The sequence below is a fragment of the Colias eurytheme genome, chromosome 11 (genome assembly GCF_061535395.1).
Source record: "Colias eurytheme isolate Ceu_HAF_F1 chromosome 11, ilColEury1 Martin Lab GWU primary, whole genome shotgun sequence".
NCBI lineage: Eukaryota > Metazoa > Arthropoda > Insecta > Lepidoptera > Pieridae > Colias > Colias eurytheme.
The window spans coordinates 5,257,532-5,276,573 of NC_142990.1; the positions used below are offsets into that span (position 1 = coordinate 5,257,532).

General features: G+C 30.7%; 1 protein-coding gene across 2 annotated transcripts in view; it reads left to right on the forward strand.

Moving 5' to 3' along the window:
- The first annotated feature begins 5,628 nt into the window (after positions 1 to 5,628).
- The window catches only part of LOC149904552 (uncharacterized), a 36,221-nt gene continuing 22,807 nt past the window's right edge, over positions 5,629 to 19,042 (forward strand). Inside the window, exon 1 of one of the 2 annotated variants that reach the window (XM_090106925.1) lies at positions 5,629 to 5,930. The gene's annotated coding sequence lies outside the window, so the exon portion shown is untranslated. The remainder of the gene's footprint in view (positions 5,931 to 19,042) is intronic. The other variant, XM_090106924.1, reaches the window with a different exon arrangement.

A 19,042-nucleotide genomic window follows, 5' to 3' on the forward strand; every position in this document is an offset into this window, starting at 1 on the left:
AAACCAAATAGATTGCAAAGGTGATTGGCAACAATTTCTTTATTTTACGGGGTGTCAGTAAAGGGATGTATATTTCTTTAAAACTAAAGTAAGCTCATAAATTTTCTTATAATATAATTTTTTTGAAGTTCCAAAAATGTTTATTTTTCGTTTGAGAAATACGAAATATAATATAAACTTGTATTGAGAACTTGAACTTCCCAAGTTCATCCGGGGAAATCCCCATACGGGGAAAATGATTTGTTTACTCCAAAATTGATCCGAGGTGTTTTAATTTTTTCTTCTAGTCATTTTCAACGTAGCGGCATGTTGTTTGATTATTAATTTTGTAACTTAAATACAGGATGTTGGTTTTATATTCTGATCTTACAGACGCGCTGACAAATTTAGTCCACCATTTCTAGTTTAGTCTAACTACAAAACTACCAAAAAACTCTAAGTACCAATATTAAAACGAATGGATTATCATCACATCATCAAAATTCAGTGGGGTTGAGAACTAAACAAACAGAAGTAACAGAGACGCGAAGAATAAAAAAAGAGGACGAAAACGATAATTCGTTGATGCTTTCCCTTTTCGACGTATTGTTAGGGTACATCACCAATCTGCAAAAAACAAAACTGATGATTCCCAATTGCTGATTAAAAATGAAAAACAAATAATCGACAACAGTGGTGAAAATTTGCTGATCACAATGAAACATCCTTCAGTGGTAGCAGATTTACTCATTTAAAATGTATCGGTGAACAGCGTAAAGGAGAGGAGGACAGGAAAACATTATGATGTGGATGGTGGATTGTATACAGGGTGTAATCGATAAGTATGTGCAGGCGATTATGACGTTATTATTGCAGGTATCAAAAAACTTAAAACTGATATCGAAATTACTTTACCTAATGAGCAAAATGACAATAATAACTTTTTAAAAGTATAACGAGAAATATCTAAAAAAATTACTTTATACACTCCCATATCAAAAAGGGAAAATGGGACTAGTAGAAGTTAAATGTCTAATTCCGGCAAAAGACATGAATGCGGAAGATGCGGTTAAAAAAAAATTTAATATTTGAAATACAATGCAAAAAATAACACTTTTGTCATAGATAAGAATCATGACAATTTTTTTCCAAATTCAGGGACAACTAAACGTTGCAGAAGCAGAAGTCTGCTTTTTTGCTGTTTGGACTGGAGTGAATCATTCGTTAAAAATAGAATATATAAAATAGAATATATAAAAAAGTATGTAACGTTTAGGCAAAATAAAATGATGGACCATTATTGGATTTTACATAAATTGCCTACTGTCAGAATTGATTGATTCGAGACTTCAGCATTCGATGCCCATCAAGGACCCATCCTATATCATTCAAGCGATTGAAAAAAAAGAGATAAATCCAGTGCAACCGATAAAGCATCAGAATGCTAGCAAAAGATTTATTAGGTTTATCAATATAAATCTATATATTATACATACATAATATAATAAATTTGTAGAAGACGCGAAGACTGACATCCGCGCGGACGGAGTCGCGGGCGGAAGCTAGTCAGAAATAAATATCTTTTGTTTTCATTTGCGTATTTTTCTATTTTATAATTTTTTAACACAAACATTACATTTTTTTTATTAAATACAAAATTTGTTTATCCGTTTTATTAGTTAAACTGAACAACTTTCACTAAGAAACTTAGGTCGAAAAAAATGTATAGAGTTATGCATTTTGTATGGCAAGCTTATTTTTTTTATATTTCGTCCAAATTTCTTTGTAAAAGTTGATCAGTTATATAAACATGAAGTTGAAGATATCAATAGAAAGTATTCGCTTGTGTACTGATAAAAAAAAATCACCCGGTGTAATTTTCACGAAAATTGTTTCAAATTGTCATTTTTGGTACTTATTACGAATATTAAATTATACGAATGATTTAATTTTTAAAAATTAAGTGGAGCAACTTTCCCTTAGTACATTTGTATTATTTACATTTTACATATAGGATGACAGGATGCATTTGTTTGCACTACTAGACCAAGCCCTTAAGTATTACAATCAAATATTTTAAATGAAACAGAGCGTAAATAGTGTTGTCAAATCGTATTATAATGATTTATTATTTCTACATGGCACTTGACCGTTAGCTGTAATTACCAGTCACCATCATCGTCTCAATAAACGAAATATAGGCAACACAAACCTGTAATTATTTATAGTCTAATTAACCCTTCTCTGACAGAGATTACATTATTTAAATAAGATATCTATGTCAGAGAGTTCAAATATAAATTTAGTTGATATTTGATGGTGTAATCTGAAATCTGAAATTGAGCTGAAAAAATTACAATATCTGCATTTTTTCTTTTTTTTACAATTTTTTAATTTCAATTTAAAATAAAGAAAACAATATATAATAACAGAAAGAAAACCTTTGATGCATCTTTAATCCGAAACAACGCAAAAGAGTTCCTTTAAAACATTATATTAATCATAGTAGGCAATTAATTATGAAAACGTATTAATAAGGAACACATTAATCTACTTTTGCGTATAATTTATATAGAATTATATTTGAAAATTCGTAAAAATGTCACAGCGAGGCCTTGACTTATATATCTACCCACAATTATATAATACTTATTGCTGTTTCTAAATAAGATTAATCGTCTTCATTGCCTTGATGTTCTAAAAAATATTTATATATCGATATAGTTTCTTCACTGCCTAATGTAATATAGATGATTTTTTATAGTAATGAGGCGTTATTTTATAGTGTTATCATGATTATTACTGCAATTAAGATTTCAATCTTTGAACTTAATATGTTTGACCCATAGTAATATACTTGAACTTTAGATCAAACAGCATAATATATCAATTTTTACGTGCTATATGAAATGTATTTGGAAATCAGAATTCTTTAGTGCAGATTCAGTATGAGTAGTATGCATGTACTTGGCAGGTGATAGAGAAGAGTATAATATGAGAGACTTGTCCCTTATTATATTATATTATTAATATAATAAAAAAGAATAACAACAAACAGAAAAACTGGGATAGAGTGAGTTTCGAGTACGTATGCCTAACTGTTGAAGTCTTCGTTAATTAACTGTATACCTATTGCGTATGGTAAATAATAATAGTTTAGTGTACACATAGAGACATATGTATTGTCTCCAATACCTTCAAAAAGGTATTAAAAATAATGTATTAAACCTTACTGGAGATAATATATATTTATAATTAATATTACTGATTCCATGAAAGGAGTTTGCCTTGTAAGATAATAACTTATATTTAAGCCTCTTTTAATGTATTATAACATTCCCTTATTTGTATATTCAAACGAGCTCTACAAAGCTTTAAAAGACTATGACAAAACATTTTTATGTTTACCCTAAAATATGCTTTCCCAACTACTAGCATTAGCTACTAACTGTACCACTACTGAACTCATAAAATATTTTTATCATAAGTTACAGGTCAAACGTCAATTATGTTAGAAAATTCGTATCAAAAAATATATAAAAATGTTTGCAAAGGAGAATGCCCATTTTTGGTCTGGTTTTTCTCATGCATCAAGATAATAATACTATTAAAAAAAATCTCGGCAATTTAGAAGCCTTCTTACCATCGGAAAATATGTTTTGAACAGGGAATGTTTTGTAAAATCTAATAAGACATGTAATTGTTTAGATCCGTTATTATAGATTTAGTGTCCATTACCTTTTACATTTTTGGTACAGATTTTTCTCGTGCATCAAGATAACAATAGGTACTATTAAAAAAAATCTCGGCAATTTAGAGGCCTTCTTACCATCGGAAAATATGTTTTGAACAGGGAATGTTTTGTAAAATCTAATAAGACATGTAATTGTTTAGATCCGTTACCATAGATTTAGTATCCATTACCGCTTACATCGGTAACCAAGCGGTAACTATTATTACATTTACTATGGTAAATAGTGTACTAAGTGTTTTATTGCGTGTTATTGTTTTCATTGAATTACAAAAATATCAATTAACATATTAAAATCACTCTTTAAGGTATTGTTTATACACTGTAGGTTGTTTTAACATAGACAGTGAAGTTAAATAATATAAATATATATAAAAAAAATATTATTATGACATAGCTTTGTAGGTAACCAGTTATTTCTTATTTGTTTCTTTCTTCGAATATGTAGTGAAAAAATGATTCAAACAACAAGTTGTCTGAAAGCATAAGCTCTACGCATAGATTAAATATGTTAAACGAAAAATAACCTTCGGACGATAAAATGCTACCTAAACCACACATTTTGAGGTTATTTCATATTTTTCTCAAAATCTTGAAAACCCCTGTTTTTATCACAAAAAAATCAATTGGTAAAAATCTTTTGAATATCGAAGAACCCTCCAAAACCCCTCTGGCATTGACGCAACACTATATACTGTGGTCCATACTTTCATGGGCATTCTCCTTTACAAGAGTTCACCTATAAATTTCCACCAAATAAATTAAAAAACTTAGTTATTGTATTGTACTTTATTTAAATAAAATATTCTTAGTAACTGTAGATAATAATACAACAGAAAAACCTTTCAGACTAACATAAGATTCAGATTATTAACTTAACCCTTAAGCTTTAAACCAGATCGAATTACTTGTACAATTCATAAATATCACTTTGGACATTTATAACGCTACTTAGTTTGGACACATAAAAACATACAAAAAAATTATAATACAAATGCTAAGAATTTTGGACCAGACAATCTATTCTTGATTATAATGTAATAATTTTCATTAAATCATTAAGTAGAAGTATATGTATGCCTAAAATTCTACATCTTACGACTCTAGAATATCAATAACAATAATACTGCAGTTTTACTTGTGTTTTAACTATAAAACACAAGTAAAACTGCAAATTACTTATACTTAAGGACTTAATTAAGTAGTAATTACTAAATTACTTATACTTAAGGACTCAAGATTTAACTGAAACCATGGACTAATAGAATATATATATTAGTCCATGCTGAAACTAAAGCATAAGTATGAAGCGTTGTACGGCGACGTCAATTATTGGATATAGCTCAACCATTTTGCAATGATCCTTGACAATATTTAACTTTCTATAAAAAACATTGCAGCGAAAATTTAAATTGTCTAATATTATTAAAAAAAAGTCTATTTTAAAATTACTGCAACAATTGTAACACACGCTTCAATTTAGTAAGATGGCATAGTTTTAATAGCAATGTAAAATGATTACATTAAATCCTCTTTAGTACAATATGAAACTATAATTCTTCAGAAGTATAAATAGCACAATGTAGCCAACTTATTTGATTTGCATTTCATAATGAGCGAGGAGGTAAAAAACTTTGCATAAATGTTGTAATGATTTAATGTCCATTCACCCTCACTTACCACGCAAGGAAGTAATGCAATACTCGCCTAAAATTTCAATGAACCGAAGCCAATAGCCATACTTTATATTTAAGTATACACTCTTGATAATCTTTTATGAAACTAGCGCGATAAATTGAGAAAATTCTATTTTTCTCTTTCTCATACGCGCAGTGGCAAAGTAGCAACGACGCAAAGCAATGAACGAGGTCTCAAGCGAACTGCCTAGAGGTATACAAGTCTTGCAAGTAAAAGTAACTTTTAACAATACCTTGGCGGCGCCTGCGCGCTCCGTACGTCAGTTTTGCCAACTCTAAGCGCGCGGCATTACGTATCTCTATCGACCTTTTTCTCGATAATCGATATATCGTTACGAGTGATATTTACCCATTTCTTTATGTGACCTTCACTTCCTGTGGATCGGATACACATTGTGAATACCGTGCATAATTTTTCTTAACGTTGAATATTAACGTTAATGAGAATTTAAATATTTTATAGTTCTTTAATCGCCGCTTTTGGATGTTACGCTCACTTGAACGTAAGTTATTTTTGTTATTTTTAGTAAATAGAATTAGTTAAGTAGTAAGAAAAAATATTCTGCTTACGACACTTTATATTTAAAGACAAATATAAATAAAAGTTTGTTTAATATCAATAGTTTTAGAAAAAATCTGCGGTCTTTATAGACCGAGAGATTGCGAACGGGTGTTGTATCTTATAGGCTTTGCAAATAGAGTGACGTAAGTAGAAGTCCGTTTTCCAATAATTGGTCACCAGGCTACTCGGTACCTGTGATTACGGAGTTGCAATCGAACCATCGGAACTGGTTTATGTTATCGTAGATACGAGTTACCGCCTTGGGAACGTAGAAGTCAACCGTCGAGATATTACTGGACCTTATTATTATGTTATACATGCAATCGGTTACGAGATAGCACTGCAGGTATGACTTGATCTATTTTACGCAAATGCTGAAACAACCTGAATGATTCAATCCGATGCGTGAAGCATAGAAAATATTATACGAGTATCTCACATTAAATTGTTTATTCAATTAGTCTTCTTCTATTCTCGTTTATAACATATTCCAACATTTTAGCCGTTTTGGCATTTCCAACGACCTTGTAGTTCAAATGGAAAAATATTTATCAAACCTTATAGCGAAGTATGATTAATTACCGTACTGTTTATAACTAATTAATAGTATAACAACATTCCTCTGGACAAGTAGTTAATTATTCATATTTAATGAAAATAAATATTTTAATCACAACAACTCAGCCTCATTTTAATAATTGCCCATATATTTTATTTAGCAATATCATGAAAGCATTGAGTGACTTGTACATAACAACTTTTACTTGATATAAATTAGACCAAGAATTGTGTATGGACAGAGGAGCGTGATATTTGAAAGTTACATAGAAATGTGGTTAATCGTACACTCGGCATGCGTCTGATCAAAGGATGCAAATATAGACTAGAGTAGATAATTTTTGAAACAAAAAAAAATCGCAGTCGGATGAAACCCATTAGAAAAGGAGGGGAATATGATAAAAATGTAAGGAAAAATAAATTACGGTCAATCCGAGTTCGGGAAGCGGGAGGGGGGAGCTTTTAAGAGAAAAAAATGGTTTCTCTCGATTTCCGACACAACTACAAGTCCTATAGAAAAAAGTTCAATGGCAAAGTTGTAGGTAATTAAAAGTTCTACTACTTTTGTATTCACAATTTTTTCACATAACCTAAAAATTTAGGTGATAAATTAAAAAAACCAAGTTTTTGGTCTTTTACTTCTATCTACTTCAAAATTTATTTTTTTTCTACGAAATTTGGTGGAAACTTACTTTATTATGTCCCAAATACACTGTAATTTATTTGATTGAAAATATTTATTTTTTCGCCTTATTTTGAATAAATACCAAAAAAACAACCTAATTTTCAATCGAAAAATCACCCGTCAAAATATCAGCTTTTTTCAAAAACTTGGAGTGCCTTTTATTCATTGAAATCTCTACTTTCATATGGTGTAAAAAAAATAAACACCACCATAGTAAATGTTCTCAGGAAATGCATACAAACAGTCTGAAAATTAGCTTTTACTAAATCAGGCACAATTCTTGAACTCTATATCTTCTCTTGTATCGACTTTTCGGTAATATTTCAAAAGAAAAATAATTATCTGTTCTAAGTTTAATATTTTACAGCATATTCAAAAGCAAAATGATGTCGATAAAAACATTTCAGGTAGTTCGAGAAGTGTGCCTGATTTAGTAAAAGCTAATTTTCAGACTGTTTGTATGCATTTCCTGAGAACATTTACTATGGTGGTGTTTATTTTTTTTACACCATATGAAAGTAGAGATTTCAATGAATAAAAGGCACTCCAAGTTTTTGAAAAAAGCTGATATTTTGACGGGTGATTTTTCGATTGAAAATTAGGTTGTTTTTTTGGTATTTATTCAAAATAAGGCGAAAAAATAAATATTTTCAATCAAATAAATTACAGTGTATTTGGGACATAATAAAGTAAGTTTCCACCAAATTTCGTAGAAAAAAAATAAATTTTGAAGTAGATAGAAATAAAAGACCAAAAACTTGGTTTTTTTAATTTATCACCTAAATTTTTAGGTTATGTGAAAAAATTGTGAATACAAAAGTTGTAGAACTTTTAATTACCTACAACTTTGCCATTGAACTTTTTTCTATAGGACTTGTAGTTGTGTCGGAAATCGAGAGAAACCATTTTTTTCTCTTAAAAGCTCCCCCCTCCCGCTTCCCGAACTCGGATTGACCGTAATTTATTTTTCCTTACATTTTTATCATATTCCCCTCCTTTTCTAATGGGTTTCATCCGACTGCGATTTTTTTTATCTTTTCATTATTTTCAAAGGCTTCTACCCCAGTCTAATATAGAAAACCTCGAAAGTAAACTTATTAACGCCGGTTGTATATTTTACTCACGAATTACATATACGTGACATTTTGCTTTCCCTATCTGATTTGCAATGCACAGGACGAAGTAATATTCAATACATTGACACTGTTAGAATGATCTTTAGTATATAATATATAGCTAATAATGTATTCATCTTGCGGTACTAAATGTCAAGTAACATTTGGGTTACATTCTAATGAAATTTATTCTTTACACAGCCGTAAAGAACTTAATTTATTGGACTGTACATTGCGCATGTATTAAGTACTTACTCCGAATAGATCTTTTGTAGAATTAAAGTCCATTTATATAATTCAAAATTCAATTTCAACAGTATTTGCTGTTATATTAAAAATCCCTAAAATATGATACATTTGAAATGTACGTATCTACCAAATAGATTTACAAGATTACTAACCTCGTATTTATATAAATTGTGGAATGAATAAAAAGTGTCAACTGTGAAATGTCTTATTGTTAAAATGCAATAGTAAGCATTATGACGTGTTCATCGCCTTAAAGATTTATCTCATGATTGGAAAATCAACCAACTTAGCTCAAACAATATTGATTATTTAAATTATAGTTAAATACATGACCACATGATATTCTTTGAAATCGACATTGAGTATATTTATTTTTATCGACGTATTTAAAATGCATAACTAAAAATATACAAGCAAAATATCTGTTCATTAAGATAATATATAGGTAGCACGTGTGTTTGTCATATAGGTCATGCAATTAATACCTAATTACAATTATCTGAACTTCGACCTTGATAAAAAATTGCAAACACTCGACCCAAAACAATGTATCAATTTTCCATATTTTCCACCCTTTCTTACTTTAATTGCACTAAACATCTCAAAAATTACACTTTAACTTGTTTTCTGCCATTATAATATTATGCATGGCAATTACCAGATATTATTATGAAATTTTATGGACTTGGTGAGCTCGTAAAAATATTTGCTAATTGGGTTAATGACATTGTTGTCTAATCGGTAGCAAAAGTTTTATAATAACATTATTGATAAATGATTGCCGCTCAAAATTAATTTACGCTATTACTTTAGGAAGTGTTGAAATCAAGTCATTACGAGCAATGAGGCTTATACTTATTTATAATACAAATAAATTAATTATTATATGAATTAGTGAATGAATTAGTATCGGAGATAAATATTAAACAACGTTACGTATAATTCCATTTCTTAGCTGATAAATGATACTAAATTTTCAAATTGAACACTTAAATACTTAAACTCTAAAACAACGTTTTCACACGTAGGATTTTTCTATGCGTTTTTTTATGAACAGGTTTGCCAACTTAGTGCATAAAAGAAGAAGACAGTTGTTGAAAGTGTGGGCGTTTGCCAAGACAGGAGAATCCATAAGTACCTCCTCGTTGCTTCACATTTAAAACGCACACAATATTGCTTCCAAAAATAAACGCGTGTGAAGTATTATTTCTTTATTTGAGTTGAGTATCATTACGACACATACTTTACTTCTGATAGAGTTCCCGCCGATGCTATTTCTGACAACTGACATTTCCGACCTTCACATTTGTAATCGCTGCAATCAAAGTGCACTTTGACGTTAGCAATGAGGCGTAACGAAATATCACAATGACTACCGGCGGTGGTAATCAAAGACACTTTTTATTATAATAATTATCATTTTTGGACGGGCGCTTGCTGACGTCATTGGTTTGGCTGCACTTTATGCAAATTGATGTTGATTTAAATTTTTGGCCACACTTCAAGGTGAACTCTAAGAAAAGTTCGCTAGATCACGGAAGTACAAATATAAATCTATTATTATTACCGCTATTTTCTCTTTAGATGTTGAAAATGTTTTGGAGTAAAAATACCAGTTAATTGTGTTATATAATTCTTTTTAATGAATTTATTAATAATAAAACTAGGTAAGATAGTCACGTAATGCACATACAAACTATATTATATTCCTTCTTTGCAAATTTAATATTAAATCTTAACATTGTGAGTAAAACAAGACGCGACGCGACGGTGCGTTAAGCTGTGTCACAAACTTAAGGTCTAATTATTTCGTGTTGAAGACTTTGCGATATTAGATTTCAGTTTATTATCTTAAGTCGGTCACTTGTACGTTGTGCTCGACTTACAGTTATTTGATAGTCGTCTTCCGTAGATCAACGGCACGTAGATTGTACACTTTGATATAATATGTGATGGGGCGTGTAAATCGCAATTGTAGGAAGACTACGATAGTAGAATATACTGAACATGGATAGAATACAAAATACTTTTATACATTAAAGTGGAAATATTCTTCAATTTATAACTGTTTATACAAAATAGATGTTAAGAATTATGGTTATATGTGTTTGGCTCTAGCACTGATGTAAAATATAGAGATAATATGTTCATTCTCGTATATGTATTAAAATTGAGTTACCACCTTAAAATTTCACACAAAATAGTGTGTTAGGTACTTTACAAGTCGATTTCCCAGGGTACACACTACACAGCGTGCAGAAAGACAAGACAATAAAATAATATAATTTTAAATTTATACCGAACATAACCCAGCTTTTATCCAAATGAAAATGAAAATCCCCATTTTCATCTGGCACAATTAAAACATTACTTCAATTTAAATTTATTGATTTTAAATTTTAATGTATTACGTAGGCATTAGTCCTTATATAAAACCACCCTCATTTTCTTTCACCTAGTTCTTTCAAGTCAGTGATATTTCCTCAGTATCGTATCGGTTGTTAAAAATCATAACATAAAATAAACAGGTCGTTTCACCTATTATCATGCATGAGATGAGACTCAATTCAATTGGGTTTAAGATGCTGATCAATCATAGATATACCATTCCCAAACCATAGAGCATACCAACAAATAGACGAGCCAACCTACGACCAATGTTGTTCGAAGGTATGTGTGGACATCATTACAGTACGATGCGCCGCGTGCAGTCTGACGCAAGCAATGAAGCAACATTGCAACGTAACATACGTGAATATATACACTGACCTATTTACTAATTGTTTGCAAAAACGGCTCGTTCTAAATTGCTAAAGTATCAAGGAATAAGTCCTTTCGAACACGTGTGTATTTCATAATACACCCACGGTAACTACGCAGGTACTGAATATAATATCAAGGTTTTTATCAAACTCGTTTACCTGACTGCCTGTGAGAATAAGAGTTCTTACGTATTAACACGACTATTTAAACTTTTATTAAAATGGAACATTAATACATTATCAGGAAATATTTTGTGAATACAATATTACACATTAAAAAGAAATTACAATATTACAGTGTAAAAAAGGTTGTGCTAAGCTATAATATCTTATTCACATTCATTGGAGTGTGCTATCAAACGCAACATTGTAACAATAAAGCTCTATTATGTATCTAAACATTTGATTATTGTACTAAATTCGATACAATAACTACAAAAGCGAATAAGTTTTTATCAAGATAACATCGCCGTTTTTATTCGGTTCACAAATATACTTTATAATAGTTATTGCGTACTCTTCCACATTGCACTGTTCCAAACCAAATTCATTAATTTTCGGAATTTATGCCTCATTAATTAATAATTAATTTATTCGAAAAGCACACGTCAAACTGCATACTTCGCGGTAACCAAATTTCTAACAAATCTGCGGATAATTACGATGTTGCCAAATGTATAGCGAATTGAAAACGTAATTAAAAGTTACACATAGCAAACCCTACCACAAGAGTAATTTTTATACAAAATAATGATTACATCAAAATAATAGCGCTAATAGTCAGAAATGAGCCTAATCACAAACGATATGTAATCAGAGAGCTCTCACGCGACATAAGATGTGCAGGTCAGTGCCCCTTGCATACAAGTTTAAATAGCAATATATAATAATTTATAGGCTGTGCATGCATATGCACTACAATTTATTATCTGTGCCATGTCAGGTAATATTTGTAAACTTTGTAAAGCCCTGATTTCACAGCATAATATACTATCTGTATTACATAAATCGGTATGTGACTGAAAATTTAAAGAACGAAGTCTACTTGCTTTATTTTTTACATTCGTTGATGTCCAAGGTGAAATTAAATAACTTTTTAAAAACCTTCTCCAATTATGTAAGCATTGCACACAAAGGTTCGTTGTCTTTCCTTGATTTGAAGATTAAAATATGCCAAAGAAAAACAGAACTGTTATTATTAATGGCTTTAATGTTATAATAGCCTTGGGCTGTGTTTTAAATGTCTACTAGAAAAAGCTCATCATTTACCACAACTTAAAGGTTATATTTCGTGTGTTTTAAATACGTAATAATAAATCTTAAATGCTCTTTTGTATGTGAAGCTCGTCGTTACTTCTTTGGATATCTGATTTTTCTTCAGATATTAAAATTTTGTCCCATCGGGCTGTGTAGAGGAATAGAGAAGGCACTTCAGTTTGAAAGTATGCTTAAAGATACACTTTTATCATAGTTCCCGTTAGTTTTAAAGTCCCGTTGAAACATAGTTGAAGTTAGAAAAAAAACTGAGAATATCCTTTAGCCTTGACTATAGACTTTATAACGTGTAGTGTGCTTATATTGTAAGAAGTTTACAATTTATGACTTTATATTTCTAAAGAAACAGTGCAAAGAATTTCTGAGCATACTAATTCGCACATTAATGATCAAATTATAAGTTTAGTTTCATATCTGCTAATAATATTGCCCTTGCTAGGTTGAATTCAAAGTGAAATTCACTTCAAATAACACGATAAGTAAACATTTCCGACGTGTTAAATAGATATCCGTATATTCAGAAGAACATTTGTATATTTCCGAACAGAAAGATTGTATATTAATTGTAATTGTATTGTAATCTTTATTTATTTATTTATTTAAATAAATAAATAAATAAATAAATAAAGATTGTATATTTCCGAAAGTATCACGATACCTTCAAGAATCAGTCAATGATTTTCCTAATGAATATTTATTGGAGTTTTGCCTGCTGAGATTTAAAGTGATAAAATATATTATTGCCTCTTTATAGACTAAACTCAAAATACCGACTATTATTCCGTTTTCCGTTCCGGATCACTCGATTACGACGTAAAAGATGAACAAACTAGCATGTGTACAATATATTTATTTATATAACATATTTAATTATTTGTTAATAAGAAACTTGATGGCGACGACCCGCAAATGTCGGAAATGCGTGTGCAAGCTAACCTCGTGATGTCTCCTCGACTTGTTTTCAAACTTGTCTAGTTGAAGAGAAAATAATAAATGTACTTAAATTAGTCGTGTTTAGGTTTACAGTCATCTGCTTTACGTGAATAGAAAATACTTTAGTTACGCTTGTATTATTAAATCCAGAAATTCTTACCGCAACCCCAAAAGTTAATTTAACAGACTTAAGATTCTCAAAGTTTATTCAGTTCATTTTACCCCAAGCAGCAAAGTTACATTTAATTAAGAAAACATTTTCAATGCCTTCTTATTTCATACCTACCATGAGGGAAGTTTACACTTCAATTAAGTAGTATACGATTTGCATATTTATAATATTAAATTACATAATGTGTTGAACGTCATCGTTTGTTGGTCTAAACTCTAAATGATATCATATACATATTTTTATTATATTAAAAAATAGTCATGAATATAAACTGTCAGCCTATAATAATAGATAGCTAATTTATGAGCATTTATATCTGCGGTAGAAATTACATTGAAATGTCCTCATAATATTTAAGTGTTTACGAATATTGTTTGATGATGGAGAGGTTTATGATTACAATAACAAATAAAGATATTTTTAAACACCGATTGGTTCCAGTACTAATTGGTTTGTTTATTTAAAAATCAAATAACTACACTCAACAATTCCAATAAATTGCATAACATGAACGTCCTAGAGCAGTTTCTCAAGAGTATTTGCAAAGGTCGTGGAATAATGAATCGCCGTTAAAGGGTAAGGACTAAGGAGCTAGTGATTCAGGAATTCCGATGTGTGAGGCTAAATTACCGAACAATAGAACTATGGATCGTGAATTCTCTACAACGTAGCTGTGCGGAATGCGGGATTTTGAAAGTGGTACGTGCAAGGTCAAAGTGCAACAAGTTTACTAACTGTGACATGATATCCGTTCTAATGCATACTTCAACATATTTCAACGTAAAAACCGTTACTAAATTAAAATAATTACAATCACTACGTTCAACACGAACGCTATGTGCAGGTGCTAGAACGTTCCAATGATTTCGTATCCCAGGTATAATAAATAATCCACATTTCGTATTGATATTTGACGCAGTACCTACCTATTTGTAATCTTTCTATCAATCTAGACTTATCGGACTTATTAAGAAGGTCACATGTGAATGAACGAGGACAATAAATGACGGCGAGGTCCGCAAATGTCACTCGATGCTCGTAATGTAGAAAGTTACGAGTGGTCTGGCTAAATCGTGACCAGAGTGATGTTGATAACTTATCATTCGGACACTTGTACAATTAGCCGCCTTCGCAATACCCCTGTCACAAATGGGATTATCGTGTGACGTATGCTGAGAGCTAAAAGCCCATCATTCGAATAAAACTTGTCACGGATTTGCAAATCACCGTGTGCATTCCTATCGATGGTATTCACGTCTTCTTTTTATTTATTTTATTAAAAGGTTACATTCCTCGCAGTTTACAAACATGAATATTTAATTACATGATTTCCTTAATTTTGAACATCCTGTAAATATTTTTATTAGAATGCATTAGTCTATGTTAAAGTTTTTTTAATGCTTTTTTTTGCTTAGAAATAAATTATTTCATTTTCAATAAATGTATAATGTATTTACATGTATGTATAACAGGAATTCGGTGAAATTGATCAAATATACGAAGATGACGCACGGTGATACTTTCTATTGAATATTTGCTTCATTCTAATATATGCCGAAGAGAAAATATATATTTACCTACTTATTTTTAATGTACTAAAATATTATGTATTGCATAGTTTTTTATAATATTATTTATCTTTTTCAAAAAGAAAATTCGTAGTTACACTAAACATATTATGTGCTTATTCTTATTTTATTTTACAAATTAATATCATTACCCTATTTATCTATTCATGTCCCCATGTTTCACATGAAATGTAGGAATATGGTCAGTATTCACAAAGAAATAAAATGAAAGCAACAACTTTAATTTAACACGACCGAAAACGTGTCAATAACAATTTTGCAGCCAAACTGTCGTGTTATTTTATTTTAATATCAAAGAGAACAATTTTCAAAAAGCGCTAAATTCACTGACACAGCTCGTTTAACCAGAATATAAATAAAACACAAAGGGTTCTTATATGCATTCAGAATGCAGATCTTGTCTATTGTGATAGTAACTGCGAGCCGGTTCAAGAGTGTAAGTAAAAATGCAAATGAGGCAGTTATGTTAGCGCCGCGTCGCGGTTTGCAACTAAAGCGAAATCTCTAGATGTTACCACCCAAAAATGAACCTTTTAACCACCACAGAAAGTTATGATTCGTGTATTTTTCGAAGAGTTAAATCAGCAGCTACTTATAGTAGTTAGGTTTATTCAAAAATTTGTATTCAATCGATAGGGTAGACGTATTAAAATTTCTTATAATCCATTTAACTACTTTAAATATTATCTTGCTGCGAAAATGTGCTTCTGAATCCTAGTTTCCTAGTTTTCCTAGTTTTCTTATTCTTATGAGCTTGCATTAAAAACTATTAATATGTTATTTATAACAGTTACGTGAAAATTCAAGATTGACTAATACACATCTAGAAACACAGCAGGAAAATGTAATAAGATTGATATATTGTTTTGTAAAACCAATAGCAGCTGTTATAATAGCTATATCGTGCGTAACGTGACTGTTAGCTTCCGGCAAGCGTAAAAAAAATCATCAAATTATTACATTTCTACATGGTTTCATTCACATTGGTAGTATTGAACGATAATGTTCATGTTCCGCATCCATCAGGGCATGATACTGGCGAATTACATATTCAAATATGCATACGCAAATGTACCCCTCATTATGAAAGTTAGTTGCAATTGAATTTCATTCATTTGTAAACATATCTTCATGATATGATATAATAATCTTCTTTGCTATGTTGATGTTGTAATATTATTCACGTTTGTTCTTATTTCATTAGAATTAAAGAAGTTTCGCTCAATTAAAATCGTGACTACAAATGCTCAATCGAAATTGTGGTCGGTGAGGTATGCTCTATGGCCCAATATTTTTATGAAAAAGTGTTAATTTTTCCGTTCCATTTCACGCTCTTCCTAGCTACCTGTGTGTTTTTGTGCCATTTCATTTTGAAATATTTATACCTACACAATACGAGCTTAATAGGTAGGTAGGTACTATAAATGTGACTTAACGATGTTATAACAGATAACTTATAATACAGGTACGCCAGGTACAGTATTGGATTCAGTATCATTCAAATGGACAATCAAAAGGCTCATTTAGATAAGACCGGATTAAAACGAAGACTTGGTCCTATATCTTGTCCTGTTTCAGTCACAATTCGACTGCATTGGTTTTTCTTAACATCGTGTCATTTATTCGTGTATAATTTCTGATATCTATCTACCCGGTTTCTATGTAAAAACAAACTGAAAAAAATATATTTTAAATACTCATTTTGGTTCAATGTATACCGCCATAGTCCATAAAATACCAATACAGGACAGAATTTTGTTACAACACCGGAGCTATTTGAACTAAGAAGTACATATTTACAATGAGTTAATAAAAATGATAACAACCATAAACAAAACAATTTGATAAGTAACAATAAAAGCAATCGACAACATTCTTTCGCAAATACGAATGGAAGCGATCAAAACGCGATTAACCCACTATTTTCCTTTTGACCTGCTTAAGAAAACGTTACGAAATGTATTAACAAGCCAATAATAATTACATGATTCGGTATTTCCTCGACTTCGTTATGATTATATGATTATCATTATCATATTGTACATAAATATATATGTAGATCAATGTTACAATATCAGACATAAAATAAATAATAAACACAATAAAGTCAAATAATTATCTCTACGTATAATAAAAATGAATCGAATGGGTTGATAAGCGATAAACTCGAGAACCGCTGAACCGATTTCGTTAATTCTTTTTTTTATAATATTCCTTGAAGTACGAGGATGGTTCTTATGTAGTAAACGTAAACATGTACCACGGGCGATGCCGGGGCGGACCGCTAGTTTTATATAAAATCACACGTACAAATAACAAACTATATAGAGCGGTTTCTGAGGCCTATCACGAGTAAGTCATAAACAGGTATTATATTTTATTAAATATGTGTTACATTTATATAGATAATATTATACGGTTGTTCTAGCTTAAATATGAGTCAATTTAAATCAAATCTGATAAGAGGATTGCAATAAATAATTTCATGATGTTATCTTAACTTTTGGCAAATGAAGCAGCTTCCTTAAATAACATATTTTAAATAATTATCCATACACACATGAATAAATTTAATCGAAACACGTGTAAAAATATAACAATACATAAACTTTACTGATTATTTTTATCAGTACGATATAAAGTATTAAAGCTAGTTAATATATAATTTCCTATGCTCTTATTTTCCTCAACGTGTTCTTATGTAAAGCAGTTTGATGACATAACATATACATGACATTTATATGTATATGTAGAAACAAAGTCTAAAATATGAAACACAAATATCAGCACATAATTTAGGAAAACCCGTAGCCGAGACCGGTCGACGAGTTTTGCAAGGATTCACACTACGGCTGTTTGGTGACAACTCATGCTTTATACCTACGCTGAATAGCTGAATAACGACATTTTTATACTTTTTTTTAATTAACTAGCTTCTTAATTTTATGTATTTCTTTATCATGCCATTTAAATTAGGTAGGTAAGACTCTGAAATTAGATTTCTTGAAACAAGATTTGGATGAAATAAGAAAATGAGACGATAAATTAATGACGGCATTTGCATACATTACATATTTTGTATTACATATAAAAATGTACTAGTAATTATAACCCAAATCCTTAATGCTTAACCTAACTAAACATCCTCAATATGCCAAATCTCTTTAAAAAAGTATTATAAAATATTATAATTCCAAACAAAAGTAACGCAGTCTGTAACAAGTTCACCGCTCAAAACCGCCTCCAATCTCTACATCTATATTCTATACTAATATTATAAAGCTGAAGAGTTTGTTTGTTTGTTTGTTTGTTTGAACGCACTCATCTCGGGAACTCCTGATCCGATTTGAAAAATTCTTTCGGTGTTAGATAGCCCATTTATCGAGGAAGGTTATAGGCTATATTTCATCACGCTACGGGCAACAGGAGTGGAGCCACGGGGGTGAAACCGCGCGGAGCAGCTAGTTCCATATAAAAAGACGAAAAGAACCTTCACAGTCATCGTGCTATCGCTTACGTATTCGGTAGTTAGGTAATCGAAGATGCGACACGTACGTCGTACATACATACATAGCTAAATGCCACCGTCTTTCCCACGCTACTATTGTACGCAGAGTGTGTCTAGTTCAATAATTAAGCACGCTTTATCCATGCGTGTACATTGAACAACGGTTTTTGGTGTTGCACGTACTATTTGAGCCGGATTTCATTTAAT